Raw genomic sequence first — 19,474 nt, 5'->3', positions numbered from 1 at the left:
TTCAAGGGTGCCGAGGTCCCTCCCTCTCTCATCGAGGACCGCGGGCTAAGCGCGAAGCGCCCTGCGAATCCGGTAAGTTCTGTACATCTGGTAGGATATTTACTTCCCATAGCTTAACCACGTGCGGGGTCTGAGCTCCCATGCCTTTGACAGGATTGGGTGGAGGCATTGGAGCACATCGACTGTCTGGCCCCTCTACCTGAAGACACTGCGGACGCTCTCCTGACGGAGATGCTGACTCCGGCTCCTTACAAGGTGCTGGAGAAGACCAAGAAGAAGGCCAAGGGAACCCGAAAGAGTTCCCGGTGCCAGGTGGTATCAGACTCATCGTCCGATGACTCCACAACACACTCCTCCCACGAAGACGAGGAGGAAGATGAAGATGCTCCCCCTCCAGTCGAGGGAGACAAGAAAAGGAAGGCCGCCCCAACCGGGGGGGGGGGGGAAGGGTCCAAGAAGGGAAGGACTCTTCTTCCGGACTGCTCCACCACCGCCGCCAAAGGCGAAGACGAGTGGCTGCTCAGGGCCAAGCCCCTGGCGAAGTCATAAGTATTAGGATACCAGAGTAACTCATAGCATACCTTTGCCGCAGTGCTTCTCCTAACGCCGAATATTATTATGCAGCCCGCCCCAAGCCCGTATCGACGTATCCTCGTCGGACGGCTCCTTGGACTCGTCGGATATGGATAGCGATCCACTTCCAACTGCCTCCTTCCCTTGCCTTACGGACAATGCCGAGGTATTGTCTCAAGAGGCCTCGGGTCGAGGGGAGACGGTCCCGGAGGCGCCTCAAGGCGACCTTCCGGACTGCGGGAGCAAAGGGAGTAAGGCTCCCGAGGGCTCCGAGTTCGGCCCTCAGCCGAACACCGAGTCGGAACCTCCAGTGGTTCCGGACTCGGGCAGGCGGCCTCCTTCCAAAAGGGGCAAGACGCCCGTGCCGGTGACCTCTGTCCATCCAGAGGCACCGGACAACCTGCTGGGAGCGCTTCGCGGCGCTTCCATCGACGAAGAGCACCACACTATTATGAGTGCGGTGATCAAGAAGGTTCAGTCCGCCAAGAGAGGACTGACTGAAGCATGTGCCAGCCTTCTAACAGGCTTTGAGGTAAGTATTTAAAATATAGGAAAAATATTACCACATAGAAAGTAGCCCCTGATCCTCTGTTTGGTGTTCATAGAGAAAAGCCGAATAGAGGATCGAATAATATCTGCAGGAGTCTAATACTAGTATGTTTGTATGCGTATGCAGGCTTCGTTGTTGACCTCTGCCGCACTGACTGCGGAGGTCGCCACACTGAAGCAGGACCTCGAGGGGTCCGAGAAAGAGCTCGGCCTTGCTAAGAGGCAGCTCGAGGAGAACAAAGGTAAGTAATACCTAGTCTGTATATATATAAAAGATACGATGGCAATATGACAGGATCATCATGATTTTGCCAGGGGCCACGACCGAAGTGGCGACCCTGAGGCAAGCGCTATCCGAGGCCGAAAACAAAGCGGCCCGGGAGCACACCGAGCGGGAAAAGCAAGATGCTCGGGTGGGCGAGGTGCAACAAGAGCTCCAAGCTCTCGTGACGAAGCATGAGGCGTTGGAGCTTGACTCGAAGATGCGAGAGTCTGAGCTTGCCACGGCCCTTGAGAGCACAAAGAATACCAAGGCTGAAGCCCAAAAGGCCCTCCAGGAGATTGATGCGATGAGGAAGATAGCGGCGGGTAAGGCATTCAATATGCAAAGCAAGCATGTGAAAGTAAATTACTTGTTACTTACCCGAATCCAGATCTCTCCAGGAGCATTCGCAGATTTGCCCCGCAGCGTGTCGGATGCCGCAAGGTTTTACCAGGCCGAGGAGGGAAGCTCAATGGTGAAGATGTTCTGGTCTCAGTATACTAGGACCAAACACCCGATGCCTCCGAGTGACCAGCTGAAGCAACTGGTCGAGCTGCAAAGGCGGCCGAATAGGCCATGAAGGGCTTTATAGTCCGGATGTGGCCTGGCGACACCCTTCCAACAGCTACTTCGGCCTGGTGAGGCGGCTTGTGGATGCCTGCCCACGGCTGGAAGTCATCAAGCGGTCCGTCTGCATCGAGGGTGCACGCCGGGCTTTCGCCCGTGCGAAGGTGCACTGGGCCAAGATGGATACCGTGAAGCTGGTGAAGGAGGGGCCGCTGCAGGGCAAGGAGCATCGCAACCCCGAGATGTATTATGAGGGTGTCCTGAAGGGTGCCCGTCTTGTAGCAAACGAGTGCACAAAAGATGTAATATTTGAATAAATTTGCTCGTGTGATCCTATATTGTGAAAACTTGTTTCATATGCGCTATGCAACGCTTGTTTGAATTTAAAATATTACCTTCTGTTCGGCTGTTTATCCAATCTGAGAGATGGCTAGTCGTCGAATTCTGCCCCCATGCCACGAGTGCTGGGGTGTTCGGGATAAACCTGAGCACTCTTGTTCCCATTTTTGGGTTCTTCGAGGGAGGTGCTCAGCACGACGAACAAGGCAATCAGACTATAATGCTTTATCACTTTCACTTAGCCATAGAATTCTATAATTTTAAATTTTGGCGAAGCCCCTAGTATTCGGAAGGCCGAATTCGGGGTGCTATACACGCCTTAAGCCGGACAGAGCCGACTCCTCACTCTAAGCGGCATAAGTCTTTAGGGACTCGAAACCTCTCGAACAGCGACCAGTCTCTCGCCTTATCATGACAGTCAGTTTTAGCTTTCTCTACTGAGGTGCTTAGCCCAGCAGAACCGGGGCACAATCGCAGTAGTTCTCCTAGTGCTACCTTAGCCAATATAGCGGAACGTAAGGTACCAAAACATGGGAGCCGGTCAAACCCAACTATTGACCCAAGATATGATTCGGAGCTGATGCGTATAATGCTATAAGTTCGGGGTGCCGCACTATCGAAAGTGTTCGGAATTCTCACGCGCGTATTATGGGGTATGCTTAAGCCCCTAGCGTATTGGCCGTACCAGAGTGTACGGGTGCTAGATGTCATGAATGGACATATACATATAAAAGAAGAATGCAATAATAGTCTTTGTGCTATGCATTGTTTATTCAAAAAGGTGCGTTAAAGCAGAATGATACAAGTAGTGTGATAAGAAAAAAGTAGGACTATTTGACATGTTGTAACGCCCTCGATGCGGCTATATCTCCCACGTGTCGAAGCACGACTTAGAGGCATAACCGCATTGAAAGCAATGTCGCAAGTGAGGTAATCTTCACACAGCCCATGTAATACATAAGGGAAAGAGATACATATATGGCTTACAATCGCCACTTCACACAATGCATGAATAAAGCATTACATCATCCAGATACAATCAAAGGTCCGACTACGGAACCAAAATGAAAGAAGACTACCCAAATGCTACACAGATCCCCGATCGAACCCAACTGGGCTCCACTACTGATCAACTAAAAAACAGAACAACATAACGAACAAGGTCTTCATCGAGCTCCTCCTTGAGCTAGGTTGCGTCACCTGCACGGTATCATCGGCACCTGCAAACTGGTTTTGGAAGTAATTTGTGAGTCACGGGGACTCAGCAATCTCACACCCTCGCGATCAAGACTATTTAAGCTTATGGGTAGGGAAAAGGTATGAGGTGGAGCTGCAGCAAGCGACTAGCATATATGGTGGCTAACATACGCAAATGAGAGCGAGAAGAGAAGGCAATGCACGGTAGAGAAACTATGATCAACAAGTGATCCTAGAGCAACCTACGTCAAGCATAACTCCAACACCGTGTTCACTTCCCGGACTCTGCCGGAAACAGACCATCATGGTTACACACGCGGTTGATGTATTTCAATTAAGATCAACTTCAGGTTTTCTACAACCGGACATTAACAAATTCCCATCTGCCCATAACCGTGGGCACGGCTTTTGAAAGTTCAAATCCCTGCAGGGGTGTCCCAACTTAGCCCATCACAAGCTTTCACGGTCAACGAAGGATATTCCTTCTCCCAAGACAATCCGATCAGACTCGGCATCCCGGTTACAAGACATCCTTAACAATGGTAAAACAAGTCCAGCAAGACCACCCGTTGTGCCGACAAATCCCGATAGGAGCTGCACATATCTCGTTCTCAGGGCACACCGGATAAGCTAAGCGTACGGGAGCCAACGTAACCCAAGTTGCCAAGGGACGGCCCTGCACGGTGCTCTGGGTTGAACCAACACTTAGAGAAGCACTGGCCCGGGGGTTTAAATAAAGATGACCCTTGAGCCGGCCGACCCAAGGGAAAGAAAAAGGCTAGGTGGCAAATGGTAGAACCAATGTTGGGCCTTGTTGGAGGAGTTTTATTCAAGGCGAACTGTCAAGGGGTTCCCATTATAACCCAACTGCGTAAGAAATGCAAAATCCGGGAACATAACACCGATATGACGGAAACTAGGGCGGCAAGAGTGGAACAAAACACTAGGCATAAGGCCGAGCCTTCCACCCTTTACCAAGTATATAGATGCATTAATTAAATAAGAGATATTGTGATATCCCATCAAAAAAAATCCATGTTCCAACATGGAACAAGCTCCAATCTTCACCTGCAACTAACAACGCTATAAGAGGGACTGAGCAAAGCGGTAACATAGCCAAACAATGGTTTGCTAGGCCAAGGTGGGTTAGAGGCTTGGTTCAACAATATGGGAGGCATAATAAGCAAGTGGTAGGTATTGCAGCATAGGCATAGCAAAAGAGCGAGCAACTAGCAAGCAAAGATAGAAGTGATTTCGAGGGTATGGTCATCTTGCCTGAAATCCCACAAGGAAGAAGAACGAGTCCATGAAGAAGACAAACGGACGTAGTCGAACGGGTCCTCACAACACGACGTTATCGGAACTAACCCAAAGAAGCAACACCGGAAAGAAGCAAACAACATAGTAAACAACCACCACATAAGCATGGCACGATGCGCAAACAAGTATGACGCATGTCCGGTTTAAATATGCATGACATGGCAAAGTGCAACAACCAAAACTACAAATTAAGTGGAGCTCAATATGCAACGGGTTGCATATTGACAGAACACCACATCAATTATTTAGTTCGATCTCGTTTATGTACCCAACAATGTTAAATGTTGTTAAGCATGTCAAGAGGTGAAACATAAAGGAATTATCTATCTAACCAATTTTAAATGGGGCCGGATATAACAAACAACGAATCCGGTAAATCCCCATATGCATTTAGAAATTTAATGCAACAACAATTTTAAACATTTTAATTGTTGTTATCATGATGCGGATGACATGAACAAATTTATGAAAGGTTTTATGACAAAGTTAACTAGAGCATATTATGAAGCATTTGTCATCGTGGCGGAAACGGAAGGGGTGCCACGACAATGATAACGAAAGCGGTGCCACGACAATGATAACATAAGCGGTGCCACGGCAATGTCCCGGTTCTGGTAACTCGATTGAGATACCGATGCAAAGGGGAAGTGTGCGGAACATGACATGCAAGGATGGTGGGGTGAACTCGGATACCGAGTTCCCACATGTCGGTGGCAAGGCAAAAAGAGGGGTGACGTGCACCGACAATTCAAGCATGGACAAAGCACGAGCATCTCATACAACACACAACATTTGTTCACGGGCGTCGTCTCGAGGGTTATACCTTCGAAGGGTGCATTCTCGGAGCGGTCCTGGGTTCGGTGCAAAGTAGAGAAAGTATATGTTCTCGCGACGGTGGTTGTACACGGTCATCGTGGAAGTAGTTGTTCATGGGTCGTTGTGGGAAGTTGTCCTTCTTGCGAACTTGTCGGATCCACGGCGACTGTAGTTGTTCCCGACGCTTGTGACCCACGGTTCTTCGGGCAACGGTGGTCGTACACGTCCGTAGATGTTCGGGTCATCACCGTTCGTAGCCAAAGAAGTTGAACTTGACGAAACCCTCGGCGATAGTAGTAGTGGATGTCGTCGGTATCGTGGTACTTGGCGATATCCGTGTGTAGAGGTACTTTGCAGTCTCGACGACGGTCATACATGTTTTCGTAGATGAACTTGACTGATCCGAGGGATCTGGGTGTCGCGGTACTTGGTGAAAAAAACACGTCGAAGGTACTTGTACTCGCATCATCGTGGAAGTAGTCGTTCAGGATCCCGTGTGGACTTGCCAGTCTTGGTCTCCGTGGCATAGTTGTACAAAAACATCGTTGGAACTTGGAAGAATCCAGAGGCGTGCACGGATCGTAGAGGAACTTGACGCATCCAAACGAAGCAACAAAATAGGCCTCGGTTCTTGGTGGTCAACGAAGGGAGGCGGCCAACAAAGTAGCAGCAGGGTGCGCACACTGGCAGCGGCATCCACGAGCAGAGGCACAACGCTGGTCGTGGGCACCGGTGGCGACCGGACGCGGGAGGCAGCAGAACGGAATAGCGAAGGAGCAGCTGCAGCAAGGCAGCGGTGCGGTGGCTTGCTGGACTTGGACGGCGACGGCGCACGGGAGAAGAGCTCCAGTGGAGAAGCGGAGCGGTGCTGCTCGGGGTCGAGCCTGGTGCAGGGCTCCGGCGGCAGGAGCAGGGAGCTTGGTGCGGCGACGGCAGAAGCGCGGTGCTCCGGTTGAGACTTGGCGCGCAGCGGCGTCGGGCGAAGCAGGACGCAGCAATGGGGCGTTGAACGGGCGGCGTAAGGTGGTGGCTCGGCGGCCATGGAGGTGGCTCGGCACAGAGGAGGAGGACGAGAGGGACAGAGCGGGACTCCTCTCTGGTGGCGGGTCGAGGAGGTGGGTAGCAGGCCAGGGGTGGAGGAAGGCCATGGAGGAGGTGCATGGTGCGAGCTAGGAGACGAGAGGGAGAGGGTCGACGGGAGGAGGAAAGGGATCGGGCACGGGGTTCTCGTGGCGGCGCAGCGAGGGGAAACGAGGAAAGGGATCGAGGGAGAGAACGAGCGGCGCAGATTCTCTAACTTGCTTATAGCAAGTCAGAGGCAGCCCAGCGCACGCCAGATGCCGCTCGTTCTCGATCGGTCGGTTGCTTCTTTCAATCCCTCACTCAGCCTAAAATAAGCAGCCCAGCCCAGATTTCATAGCCCACCTAAAGGCCTACTTCCACACAGTGGAGGGAAAACAAAACTTCAGGCGGGAGCACGAGAGAATTTTGGCGGGGAAACATGTGCTGCGCTGCTCTGTCGCGCGCTGTCTCAGCTTTGGGCGATCGCTGCGGCAACTCCAAGGAAATCAGCTGGCCGATCGAGGAAAACTTCTGGCGATCGATTCCAGCCATCGTTCCTCCTCCTCCTCCTCCTTCCAGATTACAGGTAGCAACCACAAATCTCCCCTCTTTGTCTTGTATTTTCTTCACAAATTGGAAATTTTCTTACTTGTATTTGTTCATGATTCCTGCAGTAATTATTGAGTTCATGTCTTCAAATTAAGAGATAATGGTAGAAACCAACAAGTAAGTTAGGCTTACACTGGAATTCCTTTGCTGACATCTAGATCTTTAGAAAGTTAGGCTTACACTGGAATTACCTATATATTTATTTTGGTGCAGGGAGAATGTGATTCGTACGTCCTTACCTCAAGTTGGTCAGAAATTCACAGACTTGGCTGAGGCATGGTCATTTTGGGTTAACTATGGAGGCCGGGCAGGTTTTGAGGTCAAAAAAAGGTCAAGTTGGAAAAGTAAAATTGATGGAGTGGTAACTTCATGTAGATATATGTGTGCAAAGGAGGGTCGTCGAGTACAAGACAAGAGGGATCATCTCACAAAGAACCCTAGAGCTGAAACAAGAACAGATTGTGATGTCCATATGTGTCTTTCATTAGATCGAGTGGCAGGACATTATGAAGTGGTGGAGGTAGTGCTTGCTCACAATCATGGTGTCTACTTACCACAAACTTTCCATTTGATGTCATCACAACAAAGGATTTCAGAATTGCAAGCCGTTGAAATTGAGGCTGCCGATGACTCTGGAATTAGACCAAGGCATGCACATGACTTGGCTAGTCGCCTTGTTGGGGGCCAATGAATCTCAGCTACACGCCTCGTGATCACAAAAATCACTTGCAGAGCAGGCGCCAAAGAGAGTTAGCATATGGTCAGGCGGGAAGCATGTTGAAGTATTTTCAACAAAAGCAGGCTGAGAATCCGTCTTTCCAGTATACTTTACAATTGGATTCCAAAGAACAAATAAGTACTATATTCTGGGCTGATGCAAAGATGTGCATTGGTTATGCAGACTTTGGAGATGTTATCGCCTTTGACACTACTTTTGGCACAAACAAAGAATATAGGCCTTTTGGTGTTTTCGTCGGATTCAATCATTTTAGAGAGACCGTTATTTTTGGTGCTGCTCTTTTGTTTGATGAAACACGTGGCTCTTTCAAATTGTTATTTGAGGCTTTTGTAGAGGCACACAACGGAAAGCAACCTAGAGCTATATTTACCGATCAAGACACGGCAATGGGATTGGCTGTTGGGGATGTTTTCACCCAAGCATGGCATGGCTTGTGCACCTACCACATCATGGAAAATGCCGTCAAGCACTTGTGCAATAGCAAAGTTGAAGATAAAGAGGAAGATGAAGAACCTCATATCCTCTTAGATTTCAGCGCTTGTATGTATAATATTGAGGACAAGGCAGCCTTTGAAGAGGCATTTGACATCATGAGAGATAAGGTGGATAAGAAGAAGGCCTCATGGCTAGATAGCATCTACAAGTTAAAAGAAAAGTGGACTGAATGTTACATGAGGGATGTTTTCACATTGGGAATGAGAAGCACACAATTAAGTGAGAGTTTCAATAGTGATTTGAAAAAACTTCTCAAATCAGATTTTGACATCATTCGCTTCTAAAAACATTTTGAAAGGGCTGTGCAAGGAAAAAGTTACAAGGATGCAGAATTTGAAGCTACTAAAAAACTGCCTAGAATAGGGATGGAGACTCCTATGTTGTTGCAAACAAGCGAAGCTTACACACCGACCATATTTGAAGCATTCAAATCTGAATATAGAAGATCCATGGCTGCATGTAGTAGAGCATTGGATGGAGATAATACATATGTTGTTACAATTGTGAGGGCTAATGGTGATTTGAGTTCCTAACTAGAGCGCATAGTTGTCGGTGATCCTTTGGAGCAAACGGCTTCTTGTAGCTGTTTTCAGTTTAAAAGGACCGGAGTATTGTGTGCGCATGCTTTAAAAGTTCTTGACTTGATGAATATCAAGTTATTGCCAAACCATTATATTTTAAAGAGATGGACCCGAGAAGCAAAATCTGGAACTATACAAGATACCAAAGGAAGGGATATAATTGAAGATCCAAAATTGGATGCTATGTTGCGGTACAAGTTTGTTTCTCACAAATTTCATGACTTTGCAAGTGAAGCCGCAAGCGATCCGGAATGTATCTTGTTGGTGGACAATGCATTGGACATCCTTGCCAAGCAAGTACGGGAAAAACTAAGGATATCTAGAAGTATTTTGAGTGAATCCTCTAATGTGCAGCCTAATGTTCAACAAGATGAGGGTTTGCTTAGTTCTACACGCCTCAAGAAAAAAGAGGTTCAACCGAAAAGTTCAAAGAGACATAAACCTTGGATCGAGAAGACATGCAAGTACAAAAAGAAAGACCCAAAGGAATCTAGTGTATCTTGCTGAAAATTCTTGCAATTTAGTGTACTTATTTATTACTACATCATATATAAATTTGTTGGGTTTCTTTGTGCAGCAGCAAGAGAAAGAGAATCAAGTTGGTGGAGAAACTCAAGCAACAACTGAAAATGCTAATAATGCCAGCAATGCATTCAGGAGCTACACAGACTTGCTAATGGTACTTTAAATGTTGTTGTATCTTCTCGAAACTACTATTCTATTCTAACGTTTCATTTTGATCCTCTTTCTTTGCAGGGTTCTAATGGAATTGATGATATGGATTTTGGAGATCTTCTTTAGGTTCCTATTTCATGACAAGAAGAAGATAGTCCATCTTCTTCTTTTGGCCTGAATATGTTCAGCTTGAAGAAATTTGTGAAAAACACTACAAAATGGTGTTCTTTTGTGTAGAACCTGCAGCTCTAGTACTATATTTTGTTGGAGGTTATTATGGTTATTTGTATCATGACTACTGTTTGTATTCTGGTTGATTTTGGTTGAATTCTGGTTGAAAACGGAGTATTTTTATAGGTTTCTATCCAATCTGAATATGTTCTGTTCTATTCTGCTGTTTACATTCAGTTAACTGTCCATAGATGCACTTGTCGCTGCAGCTGGGCTGTTTGCTCCCGAATGGGCCTCCCTTGTCGCTTATGTGGGCTGGCCTGGCTGAACTGTGTTGTGTGAGGGAAGGAAACATGAAACAGAGCAGGGGACACACGGTGGAAAAGAAACGGCATCCAGCTGCCTCAAGGCTGCCTCTGACTTGCTATAAGCAAGTTAGAGAATCTGCGCCGGAGAACGAGGGGATCGGGGAGATGGAATCGGGCAGAGGAGGGTCGAGAGCGGTTCCCTGTTTCTGGAGGCGCGAGGTGGATCGGGGGGGGGGGGGGGAGGGAGCGAACGCCTAGGGTTAGAGCAGTGGGCTGCGAGAGATGGCCTTGGAGCCGGCGGCTGGTTGGGCCTAGGCATGGGCCCTAGAGAGGAGTGGGGAAGCAGGCCGGCCTGGCAGACCTCTCCCTCCCCCTCATATTTCTTTAGCAGCAAAAAACATTAGTGAAAAAAGAAGAAGGGAGGGTTAGGGACAGAATTGGAGCATGGGGATATTTCCCCGGATTCACAAAAATGTGCTCTTTCCGCGAAAACAGAAATGGCCAAGATTGAAAGATTAAATTCAAATGTATTTGAATTTAATTCAACTCGTTTGAAAGGAGTAGGGATCCGAAGTTCCCAAAAATGTTGAACATTTAGGAAGAGCCTCGATAAAACGATAAAAGAATATGAGGACAAGTCGGAGATCAAAAATTGAGATAACAAAGGCATTGGGATTTATTTGCAAAGCGTGTCAATGGTTAATTCCAAAAGAACGGAATATTTAATAATAGCTCCATAATTATTAGGAGGATATGTTATATAGAGAAATCACCAGGTGAACTCCCTCGGTTTAAATGGACTGAAAAATCCATACGATTTAATTATTTGGTTTGAGATGCAAAGATTAAAGACATGATGACATGATGACATGATGCAAATGCACATGATGCAAATATGAAAACGATGAACCAAACAAAACACACGACGAAACCCGGAAACATGGAAGGCATCTGAAGCTCCGGTCTTGGGGCGTTACACATGTCCCCTCCAAGGGTAAGCTGAGGAATGGTATTAAAGCAAGTATTTCACTCGTTATCGTAATCCACCTAGGAATTCCATGATGCGACGTAGCTTTCTGCCTCCGTGGTTGTTGTATCGTGTGTCCGGCGAACATACTGCCGGACGGTGTTTCCAGAGAGTGAAGTCCTGAACGAGAGAAAAAAAATAATAAGGCGGGAAGCCCCTAGTGCGGTTGAGCCGCGTCTTGGGGCGTGCCGCAATCGTGCCCCCTCCCCACCTGTGCCCATGGTATTTTCAATGCGTAATTATGTACGCGGGGCACAGATTTAACCGTTTGGCTAGGACTGGGGTGGGGGCCGCATTGCTATGCGAGCTTGGAACGTGCCAGGCGGTCTTGTTGCCGATTACTCCGGGCGCGCTTGAAGGTGTCTGGGTCTTGAATCGCCGAACTGATGGATTTCCTTAAGAGGCTGCTTTGCGCTTCTGCTGCGAGGGCCGTAGTGTGCTCCTCCGTGTGGAGAGAGCGCTCTGTGTTTCCATTGACTGTGATGACCCCCCGAGGTCCTGGCATCTTGAGCTTGAGATATGCATAATGCAGTACCACATTGAATCTCGCAAATGCGGTTCGCCCGAGCAGTGCATGATAGCCACTGCGGAACGGGACTATATCGAAGATTATCTCTTCGCTTAGGAAGTTATCCGGGGATCCGAAGACCACTTCCAATGTGACTGAGCCTGTGTAATGGGCCTCTACACCTGGTATGACGCCTTTAAAGGTCGTTTTTGTGGGTTTGATCCTTGAGGGGTCTATACCCATTTTGCGCACTGTGTCCTGATAAAGTAGGTTCAGGCTACTGCCGCCATCCATAAGGACTCGAGTGAGGTGAAATCCATCAATGATTGGGTCTAGGACCAGTGCGGTGAATCCGCCATGACGAATACTAGTGGGGTGGTCCCTGCGATCGAAGGTGATTGGACATGAGGACCATCGGTTGAACTTTGGGGCGACTGGCTCCAACGCATGTACGTCCCTGAGCGCACGCTTCCGCTCCCTCTTGGGGATGTGGGTTGCGTATATCATGTTCACCATCTGCACTTGTGAGGGGGACCTCTTCTGTCCTCCGGTGTTCGGCTGCCGGTGCTCCTCCTCGTCATCGCTATGAGACCCCTTATCTTTGTTTTCGGCATTTAACTTGCCGGCCTGCTTTAACACCCAACAATCCCTGTTGGTGTGGTTGGCTGGCTTGTCGGGGGTGCTGAAAGGATTGAGAAGAGGTGTCTAGAGGGGGGTGATTAGAAACTAAGTGCCAAAAGTTGCAGTTTTTAATATTCTTAAGTTTAAGTGGAGTTTAAGAACAAGTTTAACAAACACAATACATATCAAGCAAGCATGCAATGAGTATATGAGCAGCGGAAAGTAAAGCATGCAACTTGCAAGAATGTAAAGAGAAGGGTTTGGAGTATTCAAACGCAATTGGAGACACGGATGTTTTTGTCGTGGTTCCGATAGGTGGTGCTATGGTACATCCATGCTGATGGAGACTTCAATCCACGGAGTGTAACGGTTGCGCGAGTCCACGGAGGGCTCCACCCACGAAGGGTCCATGAAGAAGCAACCTTGTCTATTCCATCATGGCCGTCGCCCACGAAGGACTTGCCTGACTAGCGGTAGATCTTCACGAAGTAGGCGATCTCCTTGCCCTTACAAACTCCTTGGTTCAACTCCACAATCTTGTCGGAGGCTCCCAAGTGACACCTAGCCAATCTAGGAGACACTACTCTCCAAGAGGTAACAAATGGTGTGTTGATGATGAACCCCTTGCTCTTCTGCTTCAAATGATAGTCTCCCCAACACTCAACTCTCTCTCACAGGATTTGGATTTGGTGGAAAGAAGATTTGAGTGGAAAGCAACTTGGGAAAGGCTAGAGATCAAGATTCATATGGTTGGAATGGAATATCTTGACCTCAACACAAGTGTAGGTGGTTCTCTCTCAGAAAATGTGTATTGGAAGTGTAGGTATGTTTTGATGGATCTCTCCACGAATGAAGAGTGGGTGGAGGGGTATATATAGCCTCCACGCAAAATCTAACCGTTACACACAGTTTTCCAAACTCGGTGGGACCGAATGGTTAAACTCGGTCGGACCGATTCAGCGAACTTAGTGACCGTTAGGATTTTCGGTGGGACTGAGATGCAACTCGGTAGGACCGATATGGTTAGGGTTAGGGCATAACGTAATCTCGGTGTGACCGATTACACAAACTCGGTGGGACCGATTTTGGTAATAAGCTAACCAGAGAGTTGGTCAGGCAAACTCGGTGAGACCGATTACACAAACTCGGTGGGACCGATTTTGGTAATAAGCTAACCAGAGGGTTTGCATTGTAATCTCGGTAGTATCGATTGCTCAAACCCAGTGAGACCGATTTTGGTAATGGACATACACAGAGAGATTACAATCCCATCTTCGTGAGACCGAGATCCCTATCGGTGAAACCGATTTTCTAGGGTTTGTGGCAGTGGCTATGACATCTGAAACTCGGTGGCGCCGGATAGATAGAATCGGTGGGCCGAGTTTGACTTTTGGTTTAGGTCATATGTGGATGTGGGAAGGTAGTTGAGGGTTTTGGAGCATATCACTAAGCACTTTGAGCAAGCAAGCCATTAAGCAACACCTCATCCCCTCTTGATAGTATTGGCTTTACCTATAGACTCAATGTGATCTTGGATCACTAAAATAGAAAATGTAGAGTCTTGATCTTGAAGCTTGAGCCAATCCTTTGTCCTTAGCATCTTGAAGGGGTTCCACATCCTCTAGTCCATGCCACTCCATTGTTGAACTTATCTGAAACATACTAGGTAAAAGTGTTAGTCCAACAAGAGATATGTTGACATTAATTACCAAAACCACCCAGGGAGCACTTGTTCTTTCAATCTCCCCCTTTTTGGTAATTGATGACAACATACATCAAAGCTTTATATAAAGATATAGAGAATAGCAAGTAAAGCTTTGGAAAGACATGTAACATGCATAGGCTCCCCCTACATGTATGCAATCATGTGAATATTGAATATAGGAGCATGTGAATGCGTAAACATGACAGAGTAAGCAATGTGTTACATGTATCTTGGCTATATGCATCAGAGCAAATGATGTGAATGTGAGAAATGTACCTTCATGCTCATGAGTCCTTCTTGCAAATAGTATGTACATCAGCAAGAACTTCTCATTCACATGACTGTGATGCATATACTTACCTTGTGGTCTTGAGTTGGCTTAGGATGGCATGAACCTGCGAAAACAAGGTTAAATAACACAGATACACCTACTGACCAGAGCAAGCAAGAGAACCAAGACTGGGATGACATGTAGAGTGAGTACTAAGTACCACATTGGATATAGACATGTCCCCAAAGGTAAAGATATGCAATGAAATCAGAGATTTCCTTCCCTTAGATGTCTTGCTCCACCTGAATCTGCATGGGATATTGGGAGAAGATAGGGAACAGAAAATCAGAGCAACAAAAAGGAAACAACAGAGCTTAAGCTAAAGCAAGCAACCAAACATGTCTTTCCCCTCTTAAAGACATGTGACATCTCTCCTCTTGAACACCAAGCATCTGGGGTCTGTGATGATATTACTTTCTCCTAGTTGAGAAACTCTTCTCCCCCTGAGTATTCTCTCTTTCTCCCCCTATAGGAACGATTAAGCTTTGATGTGATCTCTCTCTCCCCCTTTGACATCAATTTCCAAGAAGGGCTCTTCTGGATATGTGATACAAATGGGTTGGTCCTCGAGTCACAGAGCAAAGCAGCATGTCTAATATGATGCTGGTAGAGGACAAGAATCATTGAGTGGAGCTGGAGCAAGCAGAAATCGGGAATAAGTGGCAAGTTGGTTTTCCTGTGATGGAATCGGTGACTCCGAGTTATGTGCTTCGGTTGCACCGAAAGATTTCGGTTGGGCCAAATAGAACAAACCGGTGTGACCGAGTTCATCAGAGTGAAACCACTTGTCACCTCAACTCACTAGACAAGTAAGATCTCACAAGGATATGCAAGGAATTTACTGAAAGATTTGCAATGAATTGGATGCAGAAAATGCAGAACAAAAAGGAAAGAAAAGGAACTAAAAGTTCTAGATGAAGTTTTTTTTGAAAGGGGAAACAAATATGCAAGAGACAAAAGCACTGAGAGACACACGAGAACTTCATCTAGAAATGGTCGGCGACAAAAGTCACCTATGTTAGAGTATATTGACTTAGGAGTCAAGTGAGAGCACTTGATCATAGGTCATACTCATCGTTTAAGCTCAAAATGGGGTTACCATTTTTGTTTAAGCCTTTTGATGTCTTCACATCTTGCCGAGTTGCTTTGACTCATGACTTGGAGTAAAGCTTCTCTAAGATGGAATAACATACCTTGGGCGGTGGTGTTGATCTTGCTCATGTAGTTGAACTTGTGTGGGTTGCTCAAGGTTGATGTAGTTCATCAAGGGTTGGGAGCACCACTTGGAGTTTGAGTTCATCTACCTACATGGGTTAGCTTTGCAAGGAAGAGCACGTGTGTATCCAAAATGACAATCATGAGACTCAACATAGAATTTGCCAAAGGATATGTTTGAATGGTTTCGTGCTTCCTTGTCTTCAACCACCATTGTGTAGAGACTTGGTGATGTGGAGATTGCTCAAGATGTGAGTGTGTGGCAATCTCATAGATTTAGATTCATCCAAGTACCTACACGGGTTAGATAACATGCAAGGTACAAATATATCCAAGACATATGAATAGCATCATAAGAGAAATATCGAGGATTAGTCATAGGCTCATGCCCCGCATGTATCAAATGGAGTTCCTACTCCAAGTTTGAAGCATCAATGATGTTCAATTCACCTCTCAACCTGCAAAACACTTTCTCATCAAGTGGTTTAGTGAATATATCCGCCAATTGCTTATCGGTGCGAACATGCTTAAGGTTAATGTCCCCTTTTGCAACATGATCTCGAATGAAATGATGACGAACTTCAATATGCTTAGTTCGAGAATGTTGCACGGGATTATGAGCAATCTTAATAGCACTTTCATTGTCACATAGCAATGGAACATGTTTCACATATATCCCATAATCTTTAAGAGTTTGGGCCATCCAAAGTAATTGAGCACAACATGAACCAGCGGCAATGTATTCCGCTTCGGCGGTGGATAAGGATACCGAGTTTTTTTTCTTGGAAGACCAAGACAAAAGAGATCTACCAAGGAATTGACAAGTACCCGAAGTGGATTTTCTATCAACCTTGTCTCTGACATAGTCCGAATCGGAGTAGCCAACAAGATCAAAAGAGGACCTCTTAGGATACCAAATGCCAAAATTTGGTGTATGGATTAGGTATCTCACTATCCTTTTCACAGCCTTAAGATGACACTCTTTAGGAGCAGCTTGATATCATGCACACATGCACACACTTAGCATAATATCGGGATGAGAGGCACATAGATATAACAATGAACCAATCATAGAGTGATAAACCTTTTGATCAACCGGTTCACCATCTTTGGTCAAATCAAGATGTCCACTAGTAGGCATGGGTGTAGTCATACCTTTGCATTCTTGCATATTGAACTTCTTGAATAAGTCCTTGGTGTACTTCATTTGAGAGACAAAGGTACCTTCCTTAGTTTGCTTGATTTGCAAACCGAGAAAGAATTTGAGTTCACTCATCATAGACATCTCAAACTTCTCCGACATTATCTTTCCAAACATCTCACTAAAATGAGGGTTAGTTGAACCAAATATGATATCATCAACATAAATTTGGCACACAAATAGTTCTCCATTAACCCTTTTAGTAAAAAGAGTAGAATCAATTTTACCAATTTCAAAGCCTTTTTCAATAAGGAACTTGGTCAAGCATTTATACCATGCTCTAGGAGCTTGTTTAAGACCATAAAGGGCTTTGTGAAGTTTGTAAACATGATTTGGTTTCTTAGGATTGACAAAGCCGGGAGGTTGCTTAACATAAACTTCTTCCTCAATTTTGCCATTTATAAAAGCACTTTTAATGTCCATTTGGTACAAGGTGATATCATGGTGATTAGCATAAGCAAGTAAGATGCGAATGGACTCAAGTCTAGCAACGGGAGCATATGTCTCACCATAGTCCATACCTTCAACTTGTGTGTAGCCTTGGGCGACGAGACGTGCTTTGTTGCGAACCACTTGTCCATCTTCATCTTGCTTGTTGCGAAACACACATTTGGTACCAATGATGTTGTGGTTGTTGTCGGGCTTCTCGACCAATGTCCACAATTGATTTCTCTCAAAGTTGTGTAGCGCTTCATGCATAGCGTTTATCTAGTCCGGATCCTCCAATGCTTCTTCAACCTTCATAGGTTCAATGCTAGAGATGAATGAGTAATGTTCACAAAAGTTAGCTAAACGAGTTTTAGAGCGAGTGATTCTCCCGGTTTGGATATCATTGTAGATTTGCTCGACGGGATGATCCTTAGCAATTCTTGCTCGAACTGGTGAAAGCTTTTGCTTGGGTCGGGGTGGAACATCCTCTTCATCTTGTGCTTCTTCTTGGCTTTCTTCATTGTTGACGTTGTCGTTCTCTTGTCGTGGTGGAGAAGGAGGTTGTTGATGTTCATCTTGGTGCGCTTCCTCGTTTTCTTCATCTTGGCATGTCCCACTTGTGGATGCTTCTGTATCAACTCTTGGTTTATCTTGTCGTGAGGTAGAAGCTTCCACTTGGACGGACGAGGCACTCTCCTTCACTTCCGTTGGACGAATCTTGCCAATGGACAACTCTTGAATTGCTTCTGAAGGGTCTTTGTCTCCTACATCAATTCCAATTGCTCTACTTGCGAGCCGTTAGATTCATCAAACTTCACATCTACCGTCTCTTCAAACTTTCGGATGAAATTGTAGTAGACACGGTAAGTGTGAGAGTTTGAGCCATAACCAAGTAGGAAACCTTCATGAGATTTAGGAGCAAATTTAGAACGACGATGCTTATCAAGAATGTAGCACTTTGAGCCGAATACTCGAAAGTATCCAACTTGGGGTTTGTTACCGGTGAGGAGCTCGTATGCTGTCTTGCCGAGTAGCTTGTGAAGATACAAGCGATTTGTTGCATGACAAGCTGTCTCAACCGCTTCCGCCAAAAAGTGCTTTGGCGTTTTGTACTCATCAAGCATCGTTCTTGCCATCTCGATAAGAGTCCGGTTCTTCCTTTCAACAACTCCATTTTGTTGAGGTGTGTACGTAGCCGAGAACTCGTGTAAATCCCTTCTTCGTTAAGAAAGGTGTGCACATTTGCGTTCTTGAACTCCGTTCCGTTGTTGCTCCGGACCTTCTTGATCTTCACGTCAAACTGATTTTGGGCCTTCCTAGCGAAGTTTTTGAAGATCTTTTGGACCTGTGATTTGTCATCAAGAAATAACACCCACGTAAATCTTGAAAAATCATCAACTATGACTAGACCAAATGAGTTACCATCGAGACTCTTGTAGGCATTTGGACCAAAGAGATCCATGTGAAGCAGCTCGAGTGGTCTTCTTGTGGTCATAATGTTCTTCGCGCGGTGACTTCATCCAACTTGTTTCCGTGCTTGACAAGCACTACAAAGTCTATCCTTGTCAAATATGACATCTTTTATTCCAAGGATGTGATCACCTTTAATAAGCTTATCAAGATTTCGCATACCAACATGACCTAGTCTTCTATGCCACAACCAGCCTTTAGAAGATTTGGTAATTAAGCAAGTTCTAGGTTGAGCCCTTTTAGTGAAATCAACAATGTAAAGATCTCCTCTACGTGTATCGGTAAAGACCATTTTATGATTGTCTCTACGAAACACTTGGCAATCTACTTCAGTGAATAAGACATTGAAACCGAAATCCGCGAGTCTAGAAACTGAAAGTAAATTGTATTCAAGGGATTCAACGAGCATGACATTTTGTATGGAGCTATCATGTGAGATGGCCACCTTACCAAGGCCAACCACCTTACCCTTTGAATTATCACCAAAAGTGACATATTTTCGAGGGCCGTCGTTTTTAGCAAGCTCACGGAACATATCTTTATCTCCGGTCATATGATCAATACATCCACTATCAAGGGCCCATTCCTTTCCTCCAGCCATGTAGCCGTGAAGATTTGCCATAAGACCAAAATACCTCATTGCATCATCAAGATCATATTCACTATCATCATCTTCATCATAGTATCCATGTTCAACATCATCT

The 19,474-nt window shown here is 46.1% G+C and overlaps 1 pseudogene; it reads left to right on the top strand.

Moving 5' to 3' along the window:
* Positions 1 to 7,394: 7,394 nt before the first annotated feature.
* LOC147974671 (protein FAR1-RELATED SEQUENCE 5-like) lies at positions 7,395 to 9,910 on the top strand (annotated as a pseudogene).
* Positions 9,911 to 19,474: the final 9,564 nt, after the last annotated feature.

The sequence above is a fragment of the Triticum urartu genome, chromosome 4A (assembly GCF_056163025.1).
Source record: "Triticum urartu cultivar PI428250 chromosome 4A, HENAU_Tu73, whole genome shotgun sequence".
NCBI lineage: Eukaryota > Viridiplantae > Streptophyta > Magnoliopsida > Poales > Poaceae > Triticum > Triticum urartu.
Note: the sequence above shows the minus strand (reverse complement) of the source record. Positions and strands in the feature narration are given on the sequence as shown.